We start from the raw sequence: 27,486 nt of genomic DNA, 5'->3' as shown, positions 1-27,486 counted from the left end.
ACCTCGCCAGTTCTGAGGAGTCCGGCAACGTCACCGCCAAAGGTAGACCAAGGAGCAATCAGAAGAAACCACCAAAGCTTGGCTAACACACGTGACAAGGACACGGTCGATCGCACAAGAGAGACCACATCAGAAACGGGCGGACCCGCCGTGACAGCCAACTCCCCAAATACCATCTCAAGGGAGGCACTTCACTCAACTGAAACCAACAAACCGCATCAGGAAAGTTGGGTCAGCCAGGAGAACCAGGACAAGAAACTGCAAAGCCCATCTATGACAGTAGACAGCAAGGACGGTAACAGTTGGAACATTCAAGATGCGTTACCTCGACAAACAAACAGAAATTCCTCAATGGAGCAACAAAACAACCGGACAAACCGGGACAGCTTGAGCACCAAGCAAGAAACATTACTAAAAGAACAATACCAACAACTCCAACGGACTAACATAACCACTACGCAAACAGAGCCCCCAATAAGAACAAAACCAGACCATGGGGGGCATACAAGCGCCCAGAGCGGGACAATCGAGTCCAATTCAAAAACGCGTCGCTCCCTATCTCATTACAGCGACCTCAACTCCACGACCTGCTCCGCGGAAAATGATATGACATTCATGGCCACGCAGGAATGGGAAGATCTCATCGCCTCTTACAACCTGAGGCCAGAGTACAACACTTTATTCGACGAACCAAACACCTCATTAAGCCAGGGGAACAGCAATAGCACGTTAAATCCACTAGCTGAAAGCCCATGGCCTATAATCATAAATACTTTGCAAACAACTGCCAAAGCACTAGAGTTCCAATCGCTAAAAATGGACACCCAGTTAACTGTCTTACAATCAATAGCTACTTCTATACTAGGCATTGAGGGGAAGATATCTGAACTAAACGGTCTCATAAAAAGGGGCCAAGAAGCGACCTACACGATCAAGTCACCCTCCCAACCATGCTCCTGTGAATTGATATTAGACAAACTAGCCACAATGCCATCAATGCTAGGGGACCTGATGCGAGAAATAAAATCATCAATTCCACTAACGCAAGATTGTAATGCAGCATCATTTCCAAAACAAAAACCATCAATTCCTCTAATGCAAGATTGTAGTGCAGCATCAATTCCAAAACAAAAACCGCAGGACCCCAAGCCAACACTGGTCCCGGGAGCAGCCACCAATCCAACTGCAGAGAGCAGGGAATTGACCTCTACCCAGCTAAAGGTCCCAGGCGTCGAACCAGTAATCCAAATAGCCACCCCCACTAATCTGACACCAAAGAACAACAAAGCACAGAACAAAATTCGAAGGAAAAAAAGGAAAGGGAGGAAAAAGCTCATATCAAACGTCAACTTTTTCACCAAAAAACAGTCCAACCCACAGCAAGAAGACAGCAAAAGCTCCTCTGAAGCAACGGACACGGAGCCATGCCCACATACACCACAACAAGAGGATCAAGATAAAATACAAGAGCAGCTAATTAACCCTCCTCACGCCACAGCCCAAAAGACAACCAGAAGCCCAGCCAAGAAATTTCACCTGGAAACAAACAACCAATTACTTGACCAAAACAATTGTGAACCAAGAAAGATCGATGACCCCACAGTCAAGTTTAATTCAACACAAAAAACCACTTCTACAACTAAGCTCATTAATAATACAGAATTCATTCAACCATCAAATAGCACAACTAATAGCAATATAACCGAAACAAGAGTCGAGCACACATTAAGAACCCAAATAAACAGCCCAACTGTGAGCAGCATAAGCAGGCAACCCCACTCTAGTCACAACACCTACGCGAGTTTCCAACCAAACTGCAAAAACATCACCAACCAAGCAAATTCCACTGTCATTCTCTTTGCGCCAGAATACACGTCCCTTGGCAGGGACGACATATTAAACAGGGGTAACATTCTTAAACTCCTTCACTCAATAACAACCCTAGAGAACACTTACTCTTCAGACCTGCTCCAAATTGAATTCATCCCCAGTAACGACATCATCCACCAAGAAATGACAAAAACAACGTGGAATACTCCCGAGACAGCGAAAAAGATAATGGAAGAAAAAATAATCTTTAAAAATTGGGGGATCGACTTACGACTTGTAGAACAACCTCGATACCCGGCACCTTTTTTACTTCCGCCCAGATCACCGGCGCGAAAAAAGACCAATTCAGTGCTAAAAGGAGCAAGGAGTTTCTCGCCGACAGCACATTCCAAACTTGGGGCAACAACGGTCAATGGTCAGGAACTCCTACAAAATGACCAAAACCCACCAATCTTCACCCAAAAGCTGCCATTGATCCAGCGAACTATTAATACAGCTATTCCAAATTGACAAAGGGTTCTGAACACTGAGAGCACTACAGAAAAAGTCAAACAAATAAAAATTTGTATTTGGAATATCAACGGCCTGGCAAGCAAAAGACACGACCCTGAATTCCTGCAGTACCTAAACCAATTCGACCTCCTGCTCCTCCAAGAAACTTGGGAGGAAGAACCATTCGAAATTCAAGGGTTTACATCATGCTTTCTCCCTGCCAGCAAAAATTCTATCTTTGGACGCAGATCAGGAGGTCTTGCCATCTTGGCATCCATAGCCACAATAGGAACAATAAGACCCACAGAGTTTTACATATCCCCCCCCAGCGGAATCCTGACGGTTAAAACCCAGCTAACACTACAACAACATACTCAAGAGGTTATAATAATAAATACTTATATTCATACTACACAAAAACGAAAAGCAGCAAATGAACTGATAAAAGTACTGCAAAAAATCTCCGAAGAAGACCAGTCCGACCAGATCATAGTCGGTGGTGACTTCAATATGTTCCTCATCAACACAGACCACGATAATAACATTCAGCAAGAACTCAGCTCCGCGTGGGGCGTGCCAAGACAAAGCATGGCTAAAACAGATAAATCAACAACCAACTCAAAAAAACTATTGAGACAGCTAGAAGACCTCAACCTAAGGGCACTTAACGGGCGACTTGCTGGCGACAATCCACCGGCCCCAACATTTCATTCCAATAATCACACCTCCCATCTCGACTACACCTTTACATCCTTAAACATGTTCCCAATGATAACAACATTTAGGATAGGGGTCAACGACCTTAGTGACCACCTCCCCCAAGAAATCTGTATAAAAGCAAGAGCACTATTAAACACAGAACCATACACCGGCCCAAAGATAGACACAACATCAAACCTAAGGCGACTTCGATGTAACTCCAACAACATCACTACAATAAGTCTCGACGTAAAATCTTTATACATTCAAACAGTAAAGCGCCTGAACACACCATCAAAAGAATGGCAAAACTTCACCCAAAAAGTTGCAGACAAATTATCTAAGGGTCCAGTAAAGAAGCCTCCGTATGGCAAGGGACACCTAAATAAAACATCACTCTCTCCAGGCATGAAGATCCAAAAACGAATAATAAACCACACGCTGAGAAAGATACGGCAAGACCCGGACAATAAAGATATGCAGGCAACCTTGAGGGAAGCTAAAAAAACACTAAAACAGAAGAAATGGGAGAAACAGAAAAATAAAAACGATCAACTGTGGGCAAAACTATTCCACGAAGCGAAACAAAAAAACAGCTCTAAATTCTGGAGAATGATCAAGGAAATAAAAAATCCTGACCATGGTGGCATAGATTCTAACATCACAGAAGAAGCATGGATAAACCATCTAGCCAGTCACTTTAATAGCGAGGCTACAACTAAAGAGGAAGTGCTAAGGAGGTTGAGCACGGATGACGTGGAGGTAGTACCAGGATACCACCAAAGAGAAGCAAACAACAAACGCAGCACTTTCATCTTGAAAGCGAACGATTTAAAGAATGACGCCGACACCTCAACAGTCTCAGATCCACAGCCATCGACGATTGGGACTGAAGACATCAGAAGACAAATAGCGAAAGGAAGACCAACAGGAGCCCCTGGACCCAATGGCTTACCATCAATGCTTTACAAAAACGACGTAGAGTTCTGGAGCGTCGCGTTAACATCTTTATTCAACTACGCAAAAACTAATCAGTTTCTACCAGAGTCATGGCATGGTTCAATAATCAGTCCAATCCATAAACATTCGAGCAAAAAAGACCCAAAAAATTACCGTCTGATAGCACTAATTGACGTAGAAGCTAAATACTTTGCAGGGAACATACTAGAGGAATTAACCTCATGGGCCGCCGCAAACTCGGTAATCCCGAACACCCAAACCGGATTCCGTCAGGGCCAAGGAACAATTACAAACATCACGGCCCTGACTCTACTGATGGAATCAGCAAGAGATAACAATAAATCTTTATATCTCTCCTTCATCGACTATACTGCAGCGTTCGATCATGTAGACCGCAACATGTTATGGCAAAAACTGACCAAATGGGGCATACCTGTTCATCTCTTAAACGTACTGATAGCACTACACTCTGACACCTGGATTAAAGTGAAACTTGGTGCAGGCACACATCTTTCAAAACCAATAAAAACAACAAAGGGCCTCAAACAAGGCTGTGTCCTAGCCCCAATGCTATTCAACCTCTTCCTAGCCGACCTGCCCGGCGAACTAGACAAAAAATACTGCCATGCACCAAAGCTAGGGAAGACCACACTATCCAACCTGCTGTATGCAGACGACCTGGTGCTCATCAGCCAGACACCCATTGGTCTTCAGCACCTTCTAAACACCATCTACGATTTTTCAAATAAAAATGCACTGCAGATAAATTTCAATAAATCTAAGGTTATGGCAGTAAACTACAAAAAGAAAAGGGAACATAATTGGCATATAAATGGAGAACGATTGGAAAACGTAACAACTTACAAATACTTGGGCATAATACTGGACTCGAAGATCACTTTTAAACCCCAGCTGGACTCCCTGCGAGGCAAGGGAATGGCAACCTCCCTTGCCCTAAAATCCTTAAAAACTAAACTCCCAGATCTGACCTTCTATCCACTTCTCCAAGTACTTCGCGCAAAACTGCAACCAACACTCACCTACGGGAGCGAACCCCTTCAAGGAAAAGACGCCACTCTTCTGGACACAATCATCTCAAACTCTTACAGGCTCATCTTTAACTTGCCAAAACAAGTCTCCTCAGCACAAATACGACTGGAATTTGGCATCGCGAAACAAACCTTAGAAAGACGGTGTGCATACGTCACTGCCTGGCACAAGATACGTAACGCCAACAATGATTCCCTAAATTCTAACATCTGGGATGAGACTCTTCAGCATCAAAAATCATCAGCGAGGAAGTATTTAATTGACTCTCTTGAAGTGCTGGGCCTATCCAACTTATGGGACATTCCAACAGACCATGTGACGTTTAAAAAAACAGCCAAAAAAGTAGTTAGACTCATCTCTAAAACTGAAGACAAGGAGGCCCTGACAAAAAAAGCACATGGTTGGGTAATCCTTAATGATTATGGTCCAATGCAACCACAGGCTTACCTCAATGTGGGCATGAACCTAAGAATGAAAGAGAAATTTTTAAAAATGCGTCTGGGCGTAATCCCGGTATATCCTCACCTACCGCCCTGGATAAGGAAAAATCTTGATCCACAATGCCGTCTGTGTAAAGCAGGAAAGGAAGACCTTGTCCACGCAGTATGCATCTGCCCCAAACTGAAAGATCTGAGATGCAAATTCCTGCGAGACTCATTCAAAACCTATGGTATACGGACATGCAGACAGGCAGTCAAACTTTGCTTCAATCCCAGCAAAACAAAACTAAACTGTCAGGTCGTAAAATTCTTTGAACTGGCCGGAGTCAGATACATGAGAGCTTGAGGACTGTTGATTTTAACAATGCAACACTTTAATCTGAATCAACTTGGCAAACGCACAGGACAGAGAGAACTTTTAAATACCCTTTGGTTAATTCTCTTTGCAATTTTTAATTGTCCTTTTAAATGTTTTTTATTCGACTTGTAAAGATTTTAATTAATCATGTACAAATAAAATATTTACTTACTTACTTACTTATTGGCTGTAGCTTTATCAAGCTTGAAGGACAATTAATTCCTATTGTGCATAAAACATTATCTCAGTTGCCTTGAAACTTTTTCCTTCTTCAAAATAATGGGTGACGTAGACTCCACTGCACAAGCACAATGTGTGGCTGTATGAAGTCAGGAAGTAGGGGAAATAAACATGTCAGAAAATGTAAGAACTGCCATTACTTTAAAACTAGCAGACTATGGAGTCATGGCGAGGGGTGGGACAGTAACTTTCGTGATTAAGGCACACAAATCATATGGAACAGAGGTATTCTATTCATGGGTTAAATTCCCACAAGCAGATTGGGCATGATTCACAAAAGTAATCTGAGACAAAATCCTAACTTTATGACTTTCGGTATTCACAAAAGGCATTTAGGAGTAGTAAAGTTAGGATTTTGTCTCAGTTAAACTTAAGTTTTGGTCTTAAGTTAAACTTAAGACCAAAACTTAAGTTTAACTGAGACAAAATTCTAACTTTACGACTTTCGGTATTCACAAAGGGCATTTAGGAGTAGTCAAGTTAGGATTTTGTCTCAATTAAACTTAAGTTTTACTTACGTTAAACTTAAAACTAAAACTTAAGTTTAACTGAGAAAAAATTCTAACTTTACTACTCCTGCCCTTTGTGAATACTGAAAGTCGTAAAGTTAGGATTTTGTCTCAGATTACTTTTGTGAATCGGGCCCATACATTTCATTCTTATACTAAAGATGAAACACCAGATGAATATTGTCCCTATAAGGACATTGAAATTCTGCACACCTACCAGGAGCACATAAACTGGTTTAAAGGCGCCCTCCCACACACAAAAGAAAAAGTGAGACTCGGTCCGCTCGGAAGAGATGAAGCAACTTGTCCAGTCCTAGCGGCTTACACATCGCAACCAGACATTGACACAATGCCACTAGCAGACTTACGTCCGCTTCATAAATAAATGATACAACTTTACAGAAACCTGACACAGTTCGTGATCAGGACACTCACACTTCAGCCAGCAAGGACTACACAAGCAGGACAAATTCAGGAATCTACAACTTAAATAACACCACAAACGCTACGCACAGTTATGGGTAAAATGCCCACTAGACATGAGCAAATACCATTTAGGATAGCTCAAAATATAACACAGCTAGAAGCAGTATGTAGTAGCTGGAATGTTTATGATGTAGCTGTGGTGCGGTAGAACAGCATCACAGCGAAGATTCCTAGAATGGTCAGTATTTTCTGAACAGCTGATGGTTGTGGACGTTTATTGAATATATCAATAAACTTCATTCAAAAAGCTAAACTTGAATTTTATCTGGATTACTACAAAATTTGCCCACAAGTTGGTCCAACGCACAGGCCAGGAGGCACCTCAACCTTCACCTCTGGAACGCCGCTATTGCCTGTCAAAGCGCTACTGAAGAATTTTCCTTGGTTTCACCCTCCATCATCGTTCATCGAACTGTGAGTTGTTCTTTTTAATTGGCGTGCCAGCGCTGCTTTATTGTGCGTGTTGCCATCTGTTTTGATTGAATTTTGGGCAAGCACATTGGCCTTAATCGCGGTCACCGTGTTTAAATTATGTATGCGTGTGTCTTCGCAACTTCATAGATGACCTAGCGATCTCTAGGCCTACTAAACAAGCTTGAGTTGCTAGGTTATGGAAAAGAAACCAGCAATGTGCAGAGCGGAATGCAGTCTACGAGACAATCTGGTAGTTGCTATGTTATGGGGCCCCACGCGCTGCTGCCTTTGTCAGCCTCCCAATTTATCATCTTGTTTTTCATGGCTGAATGTATTAGTCCTATGGCGATCAATTGCAACTCGATTGTTTAGTTTCCCATCTCGCTGTGGGAACAAGCATGATAAAATTTACTTGATACGAAGAAGAGACTCACCTCAGTTTTTGCTGGCACTGTGTTCTCGGATGTGAATTAAGGAGATTGAAGAAGGACTTACGACTTCATTTCCTGCATAGAAACAGACAACAGACAACAAACAAGTGAAGAAACTCAGATTTAATTATTGATTTATTGTGTTAGTTGATTAATATTTTTTTTAAACTTCTGTTTATTATTTTCAACCAATTAACACCAGACAGTCAATCAGAATTACCATTACAAGCAGTACTCGATACTGCAGCTCTTCGCAGGAGATTACAGACAGGACAATAGCACATTGGTGCACGAGACAAGGCACATTCAAGCATTACATCAGTATAACACATGACATGAGCAGCAGCGCTACACACCCCGCCTACTCACCGCCCTCCCTTAACGGCTGTGTATTTCGTTATGTCCATATAACCATGCGGGGGGATAGTCGTCCACCGTAGGCGAACGCAGACCTGTCTCGACCAAGAGGGACCCATCTTTCGTTAACGATCTAAGGTCTCACCCTCCATCATGTTTGCATGGACATCCCCTGTGCCTCCCGAGGATAAGCGTTCCCACCCCACAACGCATCGAAGGAAGGCCTCACCTGTCTTTAAAGAAATCCATACCACCACCCACCCTTGTACTCCCAGGTATCAGCTGCCCTGATGTGAAAGATGGATCCACAGGGGGTGGTCCCGGACAACAACAGGACGGGACAGAACCTCAGTGCTCAGCCTCAGTGGCCTCAAATGAGGCAGGTCCAGGTGAATGGGATAGTAAATAACACTTTAAAGGAGCCCAAATGTCTCTAGGCCTAGAGGAAACAGGGAGCAGTTCGGCATACGTGGTAAGTTGTTCTTGGCAAATCACTACATCATCAATCCAATCCTTGAACTTAGGTGCCCGCCCTCTTCCCCAGCGACAGGCCACTCGCCTCTTAGCCACAAGAAGGGCAAGCGCAACATATTTACGGTACGCCGCAGGAACAGGCTTCACATACTCCAGTATCGCCATCAATGGTGTGGGCTCCATCTGTGTGTTCGTCATCCGAGCTAACGCGTCAAAGACTTGCCCCCAATAACTTTGCACTCCCGGGCAGTCCCATGCCAGGTGCAGGAAATCCGCCCCAGGAGCCCAACACCTATCGCAGCTATCCGAGTCACGCAGGTTAAATCTATGCATCTTGGCTGGGGTATAATACAATCTGTGTAGGAACTTATAATGGAGTAGACGGAGCCTACCGCTGGCTGATACCCTCTCAGTTTGCAGACTGCAATATTCCCATTGTTCATCGGACAAGGCGAACCCCAGTTCGTCGTTCCAGCGCCCTCGGGAAGGCGCGGCCGGATACACCCTCTGGGCGTGCACTGTCTTGTAGATGAGGGAGACCAATCGCTTGCACGCCGTGCTTTTGAGCATAAGCTGAAGCGGAGCTAGGGTCTGCGGCTACGCAGGAAAGTCTGAGGTCAATGACCGAATGCCATGTCTAATGCGAATATAGATAAAGATATCCATCGGAGTCTGCCGCCTGCCCTGGAAGATATGCTCAATCGAGCAGAAGCTACCATTATAGTACAAGTCCTCCCACGTACTGATGTGCGGGCGCTCTTTAAAAAGATGAAACAATCTCTCCTGGAGTAGGAGTATGTTCGGGTGATAACTAAGAGGCAGTAAAGGGGAATAAATCAAATTTGCATGCAGCATGCGCCCAATACGCTGCCAGGAAGATACAGTACAAGTGAGTGTGGTCAGATTTCGGTCTCTAGGTGCACACCGGTCATAAAATACCCCGTTAGTTGATTATTTTAATTGATTGTTTTAATTCATTATTTTAAATAATTATTTTGGATTGTTGTTTCTGCTTATTGTATTAGATTGTTGTGTTGGTCTATTGTTTTAGTTTGTTAATGAAACTTTATTTCAGGTATGTCTGAGCAAGGTATGTCAGCGCCACCTTGTTTCCTACCAGTTCCAGGAGAACCATTGATTCCTTGGAAGCGGTGAAAGAATATTTGTATTAACTTATTTAATGGCTATTGGAGGGGATAAATATGGCCCTTTGCGGAGACAAGCTATACTCTTGCATCATCTTGGTGTAGAAGAATAATCTATGATGATTTGCCTGAAATATTCTTAGGCATGGGAAATGGTCAACCAATGAATCTTTATGATCTGTCTCTACAGATGTTAGAGAAACATTTTACTCCTAAGGTGAATGTAGTTTTTGAAGACATACTTTTTTTTGCAGAGTACAAATTCAGGATGAGGATATAATGACATATGTAGCTTCTTTGCGGGGCTTAGCAGTCACATGTGAATTCCAAGGTTTATTTGACTATTTGATAAGGGACCAGATTGTGAGATGTGCAAATTATAAAAAGGTGACGGAAAAATTACTCTCAAAGGATCCTAGTTTAGAGGAAGCTGTCCAAATTGCCCGAAGTATGGAAAACACTGCTATATGGATGAAAGAAATAGATAAAGGAAAAGGAACAAATGCTAGTGCAGTAATAACAATTGGAAAGGAAATTCCTGCTGAAGTGAAGGAAGTTAAAAGAGAAGTTTTCAAGAAATCAATAAAAGTAGTGAATATGTCCCTGTGAAGATTGATGAGAGGCGACCTATAATTTGTTATAGGTGTGGGTCTCCTGGACATGTAAGTTCTAGCTTTGCGTGTGGAGCAATAAATGCTATCTGTAGATCTTGTGGTAAAAAGGGGCATTTGGCGAAAGCCTGCAGATCAAAAGGTAGAACGCAAACAACCATCGTCAAGGAAATAGAGGATAAAAGTGAGGATCATGAGGAGATATTCTTGGCTATTGATGGTACAGAATTGGTTTCATCTCAAGCTATTGAGTCTGTAGAGCAATCGAATCTTGAAGTAGTTATGCCATCTGTTTTGGGTATCCATGACAATAATTTAAATATAAAGACTGACGTACAGACAAACTTGCAAAGCCTCATTGTCATATCACTTTGGATAAATGAAGGGTCAAGTTGTTGGCTGACTCAGGTACAGGCTGACTCATTACCTTAATTGCCAAGGAAACTTTTCAAACGAACTTGGGTGTCTTATTAAGGATTTGTGACAAGCAGATGTGAAAGCAGTCGGTTATGGAGGAACCAAAATTAACATTATGGGAATGCAATGGATGAACATTATTTTTAATCAGTGTGGTGTTCATGGAAGCGTTTATGTGACACATGAAGGTTCAGATCTTTTGGGATGGCAACATCAGAAGGACTTGAACATTATACTTAATCCTAATGCTGCACACCCGATTATGGTTGTTGAACCGGTAAATGAACATATATCGACAAAAGATAATGTGAACAAGGAGTGGGGAAAACGGTTCATGGAAAAGTATTCACATGTATTTTCTGATAATTTAGGAGTATATAAAGGATTTTCTCATTAAATAATACTCAAGAAAAATGCTAAACCTGTTGTGCATAAGGTTAGAACCATACATTCTATGATGAGAGAACCACTTCAAAATGAACTAGACAAGTTATTAAAGGCCAATGTCATAGGACCGATAGAGTCATTAGAATGGTTGTTTCCCATAGCGGTTGCCACCAAGGATGGTAATATAATTAGTTTATGCATAGAGTTGAGAGATCTTAATAAGAATATATGGGTGGATAGACAACCGTTGCCAAATATTGGAGAAATGTTAAGCTTGATGGGGGGGGGAATGTCTTTAGTGTTTTAGATATGTCTTCAGCATATCATAATGTAAATTTACACCCAGACTCACATCCTTTGACTTCTTTTAGTCACATCATTAGGAGAATTTCGTTATTGCAGAATGCCTTTTGGTTTTGCATCAGCCTCTTCTGTATTTCAATGAATTATGCAAAAACAATTTAAGGCAATGGAAAGGGTGTTATGTTTTCAGGATGACATCATGGTTGTGGGTACATCATTTGAAAAACATAATGAATTGATGGTGGAAGTTTTGCATAGAATTGCTAGTCATGGATTAGATATCAAAAAAGAGAAATGTCAATTGAGACTGAAGGAAGTCAATTATTAAGTCATCGAATATCTGTTGAGAGTATTAGACCCAAAGGCAGCATTGTAAAGGTTCTAGAAGACGCTCCCTGCCCTATCAACAAATAACAGTTCAAGTCATTCTCAGGGCTTGCAGAATATTGCTCGAAATTTATACCACATTTTGCAGAGGTGGTAGAACCGATGAGACTTCTTCCTAAAAAAGGTGGTGTGTTTGAATGGAATGCCACATGTAAAAATGCGCTTGCTAGTGTGAAAAGATTTCTCTCCAGTGCTTCATCCCTTGGACATTTTGAGTCCAATAAAAAGTTGATATTAGTTACAGATGCAAGTAATGTTGGGCTTGGGCGGTCCTGATGCAAAGGTCTGAGGAAGGTGAGAGTATTATAGGTTTTGCTTCACGTAGGTTACAAGGTGCCGAGAGATCTTATTCTGCCATAGAAAAAGAGGCTGTAGCTTGTTGTTGGGGAATGGCGCATTTTAGATATTTCTTATGGGGTCTGCCTTTCATTTTGAAAACTGATCACAAACCCCTTATTCATATTTTCAAAGGTGGTCATGGTTTAGATGGAAGTGTAACTCCTCGCATTTCAAGGTGGCTTTTATCTCTTTTGGACTACAACTTTGTGGTAGAGTATGTCCGTGGTAACAAGAATTTTATTGTGGATTGTTTGTCTAGGATGCCAGTGGAGGATGATTCATGTATGCAGATAATAGAAGACCAAGTGTTTAATGTTAATGGTGAATTTGCAATGGGACAAGAAGCATTGAAGGTGGCAATACAGAATGATAAGGAGTATAAGGTATTGATGGAACTCATTATTGGTTGTTGGAAGAAATTTAGTATTTAATCAATATTTGATGGTGAGAGATGAGCTTAGTGTGCAAGGAGATATAACTTTAAGGAGAGATCGTATAGTTCCTCCTGGTTTGTTGAGATCGAGACTGTTAAAGATTGTTCAAGAAGGACATTTGGGAAGGAGTTTAACAAAGAGGAGGTTACGGCAATCTTTTTGGTGGCCGGGAATGGACAGAGATGTGGAGAATTTAGTACGGGATTGCCATGCATGCTATAATAGCGACAAGGTAAAAATGATTAGGGAACCTCCTTTGAGATGTGTGGATTTGCCTGTGAGGCCATGGGATAAATTGGCATTGGATGTACTGGGTCCTATTGACAAATTGGGCAGCAGTCATTGTTTTTTGGTTGTGTTAGTGGATTACCATACCAAAGCAAGTTGTTTACGTGTAAATCCATGGGACAAGTCACTACTGGAAATGTTATAAAAGTTCTTGAGGAGGTTTCTCTTGAAGCAGTTCAGTTAGTTTCTTCAGAAATGGGAGATTTACTTCTAGACTTGGAATTAAACATGATAAAGTGGCTTTATTCCGTCATCAAGCTAACTGACTTGTTGAGAGGGTGAATCGAATTGTAATGGAAAGTATTCAACGCTCACTGGCAAATGAGTTGTCGTGGAAGGAGGAGCTACGGTAGATGATGTGGGCTCACAAAGTGACGCCTAATTCTGTCACTGGTGTTTCCCCTTTTATAGCATTGAAAGGAAGATAGCCTGCTACTAAGGAATCTCCGATGTGGCTTCATGAAAAGAAACAAGTGTGGGTTGATCGAGAAGAAATCAGGTCAAGGGTTTTGGATTGTCAGTGGCGTAACAAAATTTATTTTGAAAATCGTAAAAAAGTGAAAGATTTGGACATTGTTAGTGGTGATTGGGTAGTTGTGCAAAAAGCTGGTTTTGTGAGAAAGGGTGAAAGTAAGTTTTCACAGCCAATAAAGTCATTCTCGTCATGGGGTCAGTAGCTCAGTTGGACGACGGGGAGAAATGGAGTTTTGGTGATTTGTGTAAAATTTCCCATTCTACTAGGGTTTAATACAATTGTTTTGTATTTCATTCAAGAAATGTATCATGCTATTGCTGTATTATTCATGTTATTGTATATTGCTGTATGAATTTTTATTGCCTTCTATTAAGTTTTTTCTTGTACTAATTTGGCAAGTTTCGTTGTTCTCTGCATGTTAACATTCTTTCTCTTCCTTCAGTATATTATAGGGGTGGATGTGTGGTAGCTGGAATGTTTATGATGTAGCTGTGATGCGGTAGAACAGCATCACAGCGAAGATTCTTAGAATGGTCAGTATTTTCTGAATTGCTGATGGTTGTGGACGTTTATTGTATCTATCAATAAACTTAATTTAAAAAGCTAAACTTGAATTTTATCTGGATTACTACAACGTATTTCCACACACCAGCCCTCAACAAAAACACAGAATGCTAACAATCTACTTACCATTGGGGATAGCTCCCCATTTTGAGGATTGTACCTATCCCTTCAATAGCAGTAATACCAGATGTATTAATACAAATACAGAATGAGAATGGAGCAGAACCTGCTCTGAATTTAGGGATAAAATTGTTAGGAAATTCTGCTCTGGTATCAGCTATTATATTAGCAAACATAAAAGTGGAGGCAGCAGCAGTGGCAATACGCCAACGACTGTGGGATTTCACTCCTCTGCAGCAGGAACATGAATTACCTAAAATTATCGAAGAGACCTATGCTGAATTAGTAAGAGGTAGTTTGGGAGCTAGAGCAACAAAACCTCAACTGATGTGTGGTACTGAAAAAGAGAACACCAAGCAAGCACCTGATTCTTCCAAGAGGAAATGGGATAACAATGAAAAACAAAAAATAAAGAGAATAGATCACAATCCAGGCCAGGGTCTCCTCAACAGGAGCCCTCCGAAAGGAGGTACAACCTCAGGAATTGTTATAACATTAAAAAACCTGGCAGGTATCAGGATACTGATACACGTTCCTCTCGTTCCTTCCAGGGTTCATCAAAAAACTCTGAGAGGGAAGGATGGTCAGAACACAGACATGAGGAACATAAAAAGTCCATAGACATGCAACACGCTTCAGACTATACTTTCAAAAAAGAAGAGAAACCAAAATCAAAACCTCAATTTAAAAAGAAGAAAGTAGCAGGTCTTGAAGTTAGAAATGCACAGAATTCTGAGGACTTAACTTCTGAACAGTGAATGGGCTCTGACGATGCTAGACAGCGCAGCAGAAGTAGCATGCCAGAACCTGATGGAATTTCTGGTGACAGCGGAGTTGAATGAACAAATCAAGGTGGAGAAGCCTGATACAAGGATAAGTGTCCCACATAAGGTACACAAAATAACACTCCAAATGGAGGGGGACAAACCCAGAAAAATTAAAGGTCTCTTTTGGGAGAACCTGACTCATGGATATGACATCCTTTTGGCTGAAAAAGATTGGGAGTCTGAAATTGTTATGGATTGCCTAAAGGGAGAAACTGTAATTCTACTGGCCTTTTCCAACCACGTTCCGATATACTTAAAACATGCATATGCGCAGGAGTGGGTGTTAGCACTTGATCCAGCATTATATCGCAACCATGTTGGGTGGGATGCTGAGTCACCTCACCATGAAATCTCAGTAAAAACTACTCCAACTCCACAGAGACAGTACCCAATAAAACGAGAAGCAAAAAAATAGGTCAGGGAGATCTTAGATCAACTTGAATACAATGGTGTAATTGAAACTTGCACCTCGTCGATGAATAATCCTTTGTTTCCCGGAAGGAAATCTGATAATTCATACTGTCTAGTGTTAGGTTACAGACATCAGAACACATGCACTAAAACATTTGCAGTACAAAATGCACACAGTGCTGGATTAATGAAAAATATTGTACGGAAAAAATACAAAACAACACTAGATATCTCAAATGGATTTTTCTGCCAAAATATAGCGCCTGAGAGCAGGTATTTGACAGCATTCTCAGCGCTCAGTTCCCAGAATCAATTTTTTAGACTCCCACAGGGGTATAAGAAAGCCCTGGGTTGTTCTCCGCTAGGGTGACATAGTTACTTCAGAATTTTGATGAAGTGGAATTGTCCTATGTAGATGATATCTATCTGACGGATGATGATTGAAAGGATCACTTGACCAGGGTGAGCAACATAACATTGGGGTTCGCCTCTGAGGGCTACAAATTCAACTTAAAAAATTAAAAATAGCCCACCTGAATGTCCTATTTTTGGGATATGAGCTTTCAAGTGAAGGGAAAAGCCTGGCTGCTAACTTTTTAGAAAAGTGTGTGCTGCTCTAACCTCCCAAATCGTTGAAAAACGTACAATTTATATTGAACATCTTGAATTGTGGTAGAACATACATTTTAGATTATGCAGAAAAAGTGAAACCTTTCCACAGCCTGAATTTTCAGTTAGGCATTGGACACAGAAAAGCACAGATATCCTTTGTTCCATACAAGCTGACATGATAGCTACATAACACCTACACACATGTGTAAACACCACAAATGTGGTGATCTGTGTTACAGCGGGTCAATCAGGGTATACTTATCTAACCTTCAATGAATGAGAAACAGTACCCATAGCATACAAATCACACTTGTACTCAAATGCAGAAATGCGTTTTGCCTCTACAGAATAAATTCTGACAGCATTACAGACTGCTGTAGTGAGAGAAAGAGCACTGGTTCAGGGTAAACAAATAATTGTCTTAACTCCAGTACTGGCCTTAGAGGCTGTTACAAAAGCAAGCGTTCCGAATGCTAAAGCTTTACATCCAATATGGATACAATAGGCTAATTCTCTCACTTAAGATGCAAGAATTTCTGCAATATGAACAAGAATATCCTCTCCAGAATAAAAAAATGCCTCTAGATCAGTATGAATACATTATTTACACTGACGGTTCTGCTCAGCTGGCCATAGGAAGTAAACAACAATACAGCGCCACGTGTGCGATTGTAAAAGGTTGTATGCAGGAAGGCAAGTTCCATCCTAGCAGTACGAAGACATAGTCTCTAGGAGACTGCACAGCCCAGCTGGCAGAATTAGTAGCCCTGTTACTTGCACTAATAAATACTGATCGAGAATTCCCCACACTGATTGTGTGTGATTCTTTTTAGTGTGTTCAGTCATACAATGGATATCTTCACTACTGGGGTCAAAATCGGATTAAAGGCTCAAAAGGCAGCACAATTAAGCATAAATTGCTATGGGAACAGGTAGCTGAGTTGAAAAAATAACTACCAAGACCTCACGTGATACACACGTTGAGTCATCAACGTGAAGGCGTTCACGTTGAAGGGAATTCATTGGCTGATGAAGCCGCAAAAGGGGCAGTACGAACTGCTGCAGTAACTGCAATCACTTGTTCTAGTACGAGAATAGACGAACATATGATGGTGGCTGTCATTGCTGCACTCAAAAACAGCACAGTTTTACCAAAAGTTTTTCCACTCAAGTACTCCTACAAGTTAAAAGGGGAGCAATGCTAAAAGGGTTAGAATCGTTTTCCCCTCCGGTGATCCTTTTGCAGGAGACACATCTTAAATCTAACTCCCCCAACTTTGCTTTCCCCAAGAAATATACCCAAGCATACTTTGCCTCGGCCCATGCGGCAGTGCGTGGAGTGGGTATTCGTTTATCTACAGAGTTGGATTGGGAGGTGGGTAAGGTGATCCGGGATGAGGGAGCCAGGTGGATTTGGATAGAAGTCCTAGTTAATGGGGTAGCCTTAGCCCTCCTTAATTATTATTGTCGAATTAGGGATGATTGTGTGGCTCTGAAGAAGGTGTATGATCTGGTGAATGCACAGGGGTCTACAATTTATGGGAGGAGATTTCAACTTAATACAAGATTTAGCCCTGGATACCTCTAAGGGAAAAAAGCAATTGAAACCTAAAACAGATAGACTTTTAAAAATTATAAAAGAGGATTTTGACTTATTAGACCCATGGAGGGTAGACCATCCAGGTGCTACTGAGTTCATGTGCTACTCAGCGAGATTTAAAACAGCATCTCACCTGGACTTCTTTTTGATAAGTAACCATCTCTCGAGCGGGGAATATTTGATTGATTCTAATCCATTCTCAGATCACTCGCTAGTCTCCATGACAATAAACTTGCCCGCCCCAAGATAAAAAATAGCAGGTGGCATTTTGATAAAACATTGTTATCGGATCAAAAATGGATCAATGGGATCCATGATTTTATAATGTGGTTTTTTAAGGAAAACGTGAACACGGCACCAGGTTTTATGGTGTGGGAAGCCTTCAAGGCCACTTTTAGGGGATGGGTGGTGGCATATAGGGCCAATCTTTCTAAATTATGAAAATGTTAGATTGCTGGGTTCCAGAAGGCAGTGGAGCGGGCTAGGAAGGAACTCTCGGCTAGGCAAACTGAGGATCCGGAAGTAGAGGCACTCCAGCAGGAATTAGCAAAGGCAAAGGAGGAGCTGAAAAGTTTCTTTATACTCGAGGAAATTGCTGGAAGCAAAGCTTCTCAACAAAAGGTGTATGAAGAGAGCCAGCACATTGTCAAATTCTTAGCCTGGTCCACAAAAGCACAACAGAGCAAGCAGTCTATTCCACAAATTAGAGATCTCAGTACTAGGTGCCTTGTGAATGATAAGGATGAAATTGCCAAACTTTTTGTGTCCCATTTAAGTAAGATATATGCGGAAGTCCAGATAGTAAACCCTCGAGCTCTTGCGGAATAATTTATGTCACTCCAGTTACCTAAGATTAGTGAGGAGGATCACATGCTCTTAAGTGAACCAATCACAATTGAAGAATTAAGGCAAATCATAAAAAAGATGGCAAATGAGAAGGCAAGTGGCAACGATGGGATCCCTGTTGAAGTGTATAAATAATTTTTAGACAAACTCACCCTGTTCTTGATATCACTATACCAAATTATGGCCAGAACGGCGGTCTCAGATAGATTTAAGGAGGCACTCGGGATGTCAATTTTAAAGAAGGATAAAGACCTCAAAGACCCAAGTTCTTAATGCCCAATAAGGCTACTAAACGCAGACTACAAGCTCTTTATGAAAATTTGGGCAAATACAATCCTGGGCTGTGTGCAATATCTGGTACACGCAGATCAAACAGGGTTACTGCCTGGGAGATCCATGGCTGCAAACACTTTTTACATGATCCAGGCCATCGGCTACTTTTCTGCTAGAAAGGAGGAGGTGGCCATCTTAATGATGGCCGCGGAAAAGGCCTTCGACCTGATGGATTGGCAGGCCCTTTTTTTATCTTGGGAGAGTTTGGATTTCCACACCACCTGATCGAGATGCTAGAGAGAACTTACAGGGGAGCCACCGCAAAAATAATTATAAACTCTGAGGAGGCGGGAAAAGTAGTGATAAGGCGAGGTGCTAGGCAGGGGTGCCCTCTTTCCCCACTTTTATTTTCATTTTTTTATTGAGCCATTAGCGATAAAAATTCGATCTAAGGTGTCAATCCAAGCCCCCCCTAGCAGGAATGGCCAAAATCAAGTTGTTTGCTGATGACTTGATATTGTACTTGAGTCCAGAGAAATTAAACATCCAGAGAGCGCTCTGAGAAAATCCAGGCGTTTACAGAACTGGGGGGCTATAGGGTTAATCAGGCTAAAACTGAGCGTCTCCTATTTAATGTACCAGGATTGAGCTACCAGAAGGGTTAAAATTTCTGCCTCTTAAACCTATTAGATATCTGGGGCTGTACATGACATTGGACTTCCTCCAACTTTTTCATCTGCACTATGGTATAACACTGGATAAAATAAAAAGTCTTCTAGAAAGATTGACACTTTTACCTCTGTCGATAATAGGACGAGTCTCTTTGATAAAGAAATCAATTCTCCCCTTGTTGATATTTTTATTCTTAAATCTTCCAATCTCGTATTTTAACGAAGTGGACAAGGTGATTTGAGAGTTCATCTGGGCTCATGAAAAACCTTGGATTCCGCTATCTATTTTATACATGGATGTAGAACAGGGGGGCCTTGTACTACCTCATTTGGCTACCTATTATCAAGCTGCGCTACTTAGCTTAACAACTCAGCTTTTAGCCCCTATCTCGAACTTTGATATTTTTCTATTTGATCTTATGTTAATGGAGAGTGCAATCAAGTTAACAGCATTCAAAACTCAAATGAAAGACAAATATCAATTCAGCCTGCCACAGATATCTTACAACAATATGCCTCTACAAGAGACATCTTCCAGTTCAACTAAACCTGCTGAGATACCAAAAATAGATCACACTGCATCTGGCTACATTATTGACTTTGATACCTTCTCTCTGGACCCTAGTGAACCTGAAACAACGCCAGCTCAAGTTTCCCGTAAACAACATCTTCATGACTTCTAAATTTTTCTGAAAAAGACTTACTTAATTTCACCATGGCTACAGCTCTGGATAATAACTGGGATCCTGTTTTTTCTTTTTTGGATTGGCCTAATGATGGACTGTGAATGGAAACTATCTCCCAGAATGCTCTGCAGTATCAAATGTTAACTTGGTCCTGAAACCTCATACATCATCATGAACAAAGAGACCTGTCCTTCGTAAACATTACAGCTCTTCCAATTCCTGATGGTATAGTTTGAGACAGAATTTCATATGATGTATTTGGTCGCACTGAACTTTTGAAAATTCTATATGTATTCAAATTTCTTTAAATTATATTATTACCTCCAGTACATTTCCTGACGATTGGGATTTTTAAGCTGTAAATAATAAGTTGTCTAATTTAGAACAATCTGCTGCATTTTCAAGCGTTGAAATGTTAGAGGACAGAACTGATTACAACACAATGTATTGTTACCAACATTATGGTCATCATTTTTTACATAAATCCAGTATCCCACAAAATGTTTTTACATACCACAAATGGGAACATTACCCAACACCATTGAAAAGTAGTTCACAAACGTTTGCATGGAAATTTTCATATTTTTCAGGTTTGACACTTCTGACCCGACCTCATATTTCTATAAAGTTGCACCTACAATTGCAATGAAAAATATGCTAACTAACACCTAACAGATTTACTCTGCATCCTTTATTTTCCAACTGTCTGAACAGGGTTTCGACTTATGGAAGGACACTATAGACATAAAATCAGTCTGAGGCTCAAAGGAATGGCAAGTTCAGGGAACAAAAGCACTATTTCGAGCGTGCCTCTTTCCACAGCAGATCATATTTCTGAACGACACTGTGCAACAGACCTCATGTCTCGGACTAGACAAGAACAAATATTTGAACACACCTAGGATTCCCTCACCATCACACTTTGAGGGGTGGCAAATCTTTACAACACGAGGTGGGGCTACAGTAGATGACAGCATACATTATAATTCATCAGACCCCAATTGGAAGGGATGACTAGTTTGGCCTACAGACACAAATAGATGTCAAACAAGATTCAGAGGTACCACCAAAGGGTTTAGTATCCATAGGCCGGACCAACACTATGTACAACAAGAACATCCGGGGATGGTGACATCACACAATGTTGGGAAGTTATACCTCGATTGGCTAAAAACCTCGACGCTATCCCAGGTGACACAACACTTATCCTTACCATCCGAAGAGATTAATATAAGGCACTTTTTATTGGGTCCCTGAAAGCCACGTCAGAAATGTTTCTTGTACGCTATTTATAATGACATCTGGAAGATCTCTCAAAAAGAAGCTGTGGAGAGAATCCATGAAATTGATAAAATTAACCTAGAAAAATTGTTAGCTGTAGTTGATAATGGTATGAATACATTAAGATCCAGGATTTATTCACCAGGTAACATTGTATCTTCTGCTAAAGATATACTAGAACAGGATTTGTCCATACTGCAGCACAGACAATCTCAACTACGTTCTATTATGTTATTAAGCTGAACGCTACAATCATTTCATTCCGGTTATGTGCCTTGGCGATTTATCCACATTACGTCCTTGTTCTCTGCATACAATCTAACTAAAAAACAGATAACTATGGCACAAAGGGAAGCAAAATATACAATGCTGCATATTGAAAAACTAGATCAGTTACCTTTCTCTGTGGCAGAGTCACCATCCACAGAATGGTCAATCCATCGCCATGTAATATTACCGGTCACAACTTTCCAGTTTCACTATTGCCTAGAACAACAACAACAGGCAGGCAGATATGAAGCGATGGGTAGGGAATTTATCAAGGAACCTTGGGAATTGCCATACAGATTTTGATGCAGGGGTGGGGAAATGGAAGTGTTTCTAAGTGGTACAAACTGCGAAAACTTGTTCAATGGATCTCTCATTTGCCAGGATATAATGCTTCACGGGGCATATAAGGGTTCAGTTGCACAGTTATTCTGTCATTTGAGAGGGTCCCCAGCTGGCATGATTAATCTGGTGTTCAAGTTGCTCTCAAGTGGGAGTTACTTGATGCTGAATGATCAAGGTCGTTGTGGGATGCTTCTTTGCATCACATATCTTGTCATTGTAAACTCCAGAGTCACTTGTTGTATGCAAGTATTTATTCTACCGACCCACACAGTTAGGGAGGCGCTGTTATGGCCTTCGTTGAGTGTTTTCTTTATATGATTTGATACTCGGAGCTGAATGAAAGCCATGCTTATACAGAAAACTGTGCCCTTAACCTCCCCCCAAGAGACTTTTGATCTTCAGGTCATTTGTACGAGCGAACTGCCCTTTTCATTTCACAGAAATGGTACAACGTCTCTTTAGCATGTCTGAAACAATGGGTATAGTACACCTATTTAAGACCATAGGTTCCTAACTGTTAAGCACCTTTCAGGCAGTCTTCAGAGTCATCCCAGCCTTCGTACACTCCGTATTTGGAAGAATTTTGGCCACTTCCACTAATCCTGCTACTAATAGCAGGAATCCTGATCGTAATATTCCTGCTACGCAATGTACGACCCAGTCACCAAGGAGATGGAAAAAATGCTCCTGGAGCGCCAATACCATGGTTGCATTGTACTCCATCTGGGCACACCTCGCCTTCGCGAACTGAGCGAGTCTTGGTTCCTGTCATTTAGACCAGGCTGGATCGACTGTGTTCTGCCTGTCCTCCGATGCCTGTTCTGCAGTCTAGAATGCGTGTTGGATCTCTTTCTAAGACTTCCATTGGCTGCGCCACCGGACGTGGATGCTTTACTGGAACCAATAAAGGCCCACGCACTGCTGTGTCCTCAGTGTATTTCCATGTTGATGTCTGCATTCTTAGAGCCATCACAGAATGCTTCAGCTCCTGTTGGAACGGATACTGGCTCCTCTACAAACAATTGGATGTCATTCAGGCTCCCCCAGTATCAGCTGTAGGCAATACAGAAAATCATCTGTGCACGATTGATCTGATGACGATTGATCTGATGTGTGAGGTGTTGCAGGGACCGTCGCCTGCAAAAGCAGGCAACAGTGATGTTGGCTCTCCCAGCCAGGATACATAAACATTTTGCTCATCGTGTGCTTGGAAAAACTTGGCCTTCTTCAAAACAACCAAATTTGGAATTTTCAACAATTGACATTGTTCTTTTTCACTGAACAGCATGGCTTTCAGACACGCATAGCTGTTGGAACTATATATATGAACATATTTTATAGTAAGACGTCTACTGCTTAAAATATAATTTTAGCATTTGTCTAAAAAAAATTACATTTTTTCACGCACTATTTTATGAACTAATTAGTTGTTTGTGTACAATGCCTAGAAGCACATAAAAAATTTAGTATGTTTTCAGTCGGATGAGGAGGAGGTGTTATGTTTCATATGGGTACCCTAATATAGGCTCAGGTAGCAACCAAACCTTTCAACTATATTTCCCCTGCTATTACACTACATAACGGTTCTTGGGACTAACCTTTTACCTAGTTACGGTACTTCTTACAGGGCGTGGGGTTTTCCCTGCAAACTAGCCTCATTCATTATGCATGAGGATTCTTGGAAACTCAGCAGGACTACCATCTCCTGCCTAATAACTATGTATAAAGGTCTTTCCTTCCATCATCCTGAATCCGACATGACACAGCAAGGTAGATGCCCTGATTGTACCACTTTGTGTATATAAGAAACATATCTTTGCTGAGGCAGGGAGGGGAGAAAAAGGACTTCCATGCTGACACCTTGACGCAAGACGCTGAGGTTCCTGCATGCAGACACTCCAGCTTGCAGTGGTCTGACATCCCTCGCGGGGTGTCCATCTCGAGACCGAGACGGGGTCCCACAGTGTCCAACTTGACGTAACGGGGTTGACTTTATCCTAGAGGGATTCTTGGCTCCGCACCTACATACATGCTAGGTACACTTAGGTACATCTAGTTAGGGCTGCATCTTAGGAGTATGCATTATTACTATCATGTATTTTTATACCTGCCTGTATTCATTGTTTTAGCACTGGGAAATATCTACGATCCATTTATTCTGTTGGTGCTTATAATCATTTATCTCTGTTTCGGGCTTATGGCTGTCTCAGCACACCTATTTTAAACTAGAATGACGCTGGATCAATAAATGCTATTGAAATTGTCCCCATTGTTTATTCTGTGTATCTTTCTGAGACAAAGTGAGCGCGAGTGACTGAGCGAAAAGTACTGTACTGTTTCCACGATCCTTAATGGAACAGAGTTGTCATGTTCGATAGTTGCCAAGAACTATTCTCTCCTTTTTAAGAGGGGTTTCTAGTGGCACTGCGAGCTAGTTGGTATACAGGCGAACATACCCAGTGGGGGTGTCTGGAATCAGTCTAGACACCACTCCCACAGTCGATGTTGTCTAAACTCGCAGATCCTATATAGGTTTATAGGAACAACACAACATTGCAATAGTGGCTTTATGCTGCTAGACCAATTTGATTGTGGAGAGACTTCTTAGGAAGACTTTTCCTCCTAAACTGAAATGCTTATGTAGGGATGTCATCTTAGCGATAAGAGTATGGGTAGATTTAAAGCTTTCCATTCATCAGCCCTCGATGCAGGGAAATTTGGACTCATGCTTATTGATCTTCTGTATTCTCCTTCTTGAATTGATTGTTTTGTTCATGCTGTACCGTTTGAACTGGGTGCGTGGATTTGGCTTTATGCTAATCCCTATGTATTTTTATACTCTCATGTGGAGGTGTCTCTATGTTTAGTTATTCTTGGATTTGTAATAAATTAACTAACCTTACTCAGTTGTCCTTTGGTTATTATGTATCAAGGAGTGATGCTACTAAATTGATTGTGCATTGCTGACGTTCTCCCCTTTATACTTACATGGTGCTAAAAAGATTCATTGGAGTGTCTCCCTAAAAAAGTCCAGACCAAATTTGTGTGGCCCCTTTCACTGGTGACTGCTTGAACTGTGAGAAAAGCATTGCCATTCCCTGGCTGAAATATATGAGCGTCATATCTAAAGCTATTGGCTGGGGGAACTGTTTTCTACTCCCCATTCTCTCACTGAATATGATTCCTACCATGCCAAAAAGCTCCTTATGAACCATTGCCAGCTAACCAAGAAACAAGAGCAGTTATGGAAACCCCTTCTGCACGATTATGCCATTATCCAAACAACAAGTAATCTCCAGCAGTACTTTATCTGGGTCTGGAACCCATGGAAAAGATTACTCCTAGCCAAATTCTTACTAGGGACTAAAATAACCTGACTTTGCTTTCCCCAGGGCCAAAACAATATCAGTTATCTCATAGTCTGCCCATGTGACGAATCCTCTGTGCTGTCCCTCAAACATTTAAGTTTTTTTGTAAATATTATGAACCATTATCTAAAAAGTTTTTAAAACCTGTTCTCAAATCGTATTGATTTTGTCAAATGAAGCCTGCTTTGTACTTTTTACACATGTTATCAAACAGTCTCTTTTGACGTTGGAAGTTTTTTTAAATCAGCCCTTTCTAAGCGTAAATCATTGACTGCTTGATCTGTACTTTTTAACAATATTTATTCATCCTAATTTATTTGAATGACGGCATATTTATGTTTGTAATGCTTTCATGATTGTTTTTAAATATTCATATACATTTCTTTGATCGTTTGAAATACTGCTATGTTGATCTAAATAGAACACCATTCAACATTTCTATGAGATATTCATATCAAAATCAAGGAACAAGCAGGGACTGTGGGTATCCAACTTTTCAATGAGAAACACACTGTCTGAAATCCCACCATGAGAATGTGCTAATAGCGCTTAAAAAAATAATATGTTGCTCATCTATTTCATAACAAGCTATTTTAGGTTACATTTGTAAAACGTATTAATACATGTTTTTTTTTTCATGTCTGCTGAATAAAGGGCTTAGAGCACTCCTTGTGGTCATATTTGATTTGGAAAAGGTCCATATGGTCTTATTTAATGTTTTATTTTGTAGGGTCGAATATCAACACAAAGTCCTCAGGGCATCATTACAAATACATCAGTCGCATAATTTAGGACAAATATTTGAATATTTCTTTGCAGAGGAGTTGTGTTAGTACATTGCACTGCTGTATCTTAGATCCCATTAGTACAGTTTATCCAGTGGTTTACGAAGCAGAAAACTATGATATCGTAGCTCACTGCTGGCAAATCACCATTTCTGTAACATAATTCATGGTATGTTCAGCAGGGAAATGTTGTGGCAATTAAATGATGTTTGCTAAGGAAACTTTGTAACAATCCCTTTCTGTAGGAAGCTTTTCCATTATTAGGCCCTTGCACATAGGAGTTGATTAGAGTGAACGTTTCAGTTAGGGTTTCTATTAAAGTATGCAAGTGTAAATTATATTTCCAGTCGAGAATTGCGATTTCATTATAAGACCGGAGGCTACCATTATGCATATGTCTTTTAATGCTAACCCCATGCAGCCACTTAGAAGCAGTACATCATAAAATAAACAGTTGTAGAACAGAACCCTCCTGATTTATAATAGGCATGCACAGAGGGTAGACGGCCTCTTTTAAATGCGGCTCCAGGCAGATAAGTACAACTTATTACTCCTTATTCTTTGATGTGTGAATGTATTTAACAGGTTTCCAATTTATGGAAGCCACCCCCTTCCCATTCTAATTTAAACTTAAAACTTGAGTGTTGTTAATATTTCAATCATTCGACAGTCTGAAAAGGTCCTCGAATCGCACACCTTTCTTCTGCCGCACCTACCTAAAGTGCATCCCCTCAGGACTGGTAGCGGGGCAGTCCTCTTGCTACTGCTTGAAGCTGGGTGAGTGAGTGGACTTTCGGGGAGCATCTGTGCGGCTCCCGTCACCTAGTCTCTACCTCCGTTGTCTTCATGGTGGGAACCAGACCGGCGTTGACCACCCCTACGACCAGGGGCTCATACACGGTTCTTCCCGACGCCCCTGTCATAGGCGCGTCAGGAAAAAGAGCTGAAGAAAGACCCTTAGCAACAACCTCAATGGCATTAGACGCCATCGAGGTGACCAAGTAACAAGGCATCAATGCTACCATGGCAACAATGACTCTGCGTAGGCAGCACCTCAGCAACCAACCCACTGCCTAGGCAACATTTTAGAAAATAAAGCAGCTGATCCCTCAAGAGATACAGTGATGTCAGAAAATTCCTGAAAGTTACAACTCCTCAGTGATCAGCTGCTGGACTACCCTACATTTGTTACGATCGCAAATATCTAAAACCTGAATTTTCTGCATAATAATATTCATATTTACACTGCCCTGCCTACAAGATATTTATAAATATTTTCATATATATATCTACAAATATCAAAA

The sequence above is a fragment of the Triturus cristatus genome, chromosome 3_2 (assembly GCF_964204655.1).
Source record: "Triturus cristatus chromosome 3_2, aTriCri1.1, whole genome shotgun sequence".
NCBI classification, from domain to species: domain Eukaryota; kingdom Metazoa; phylum Chordata; class Amphibia; order Caudata; family Salamandridae; genus Triturus; species Triturus cristatus.
This window is presented reverse-complemented; position numbering follows the sequence as displayed.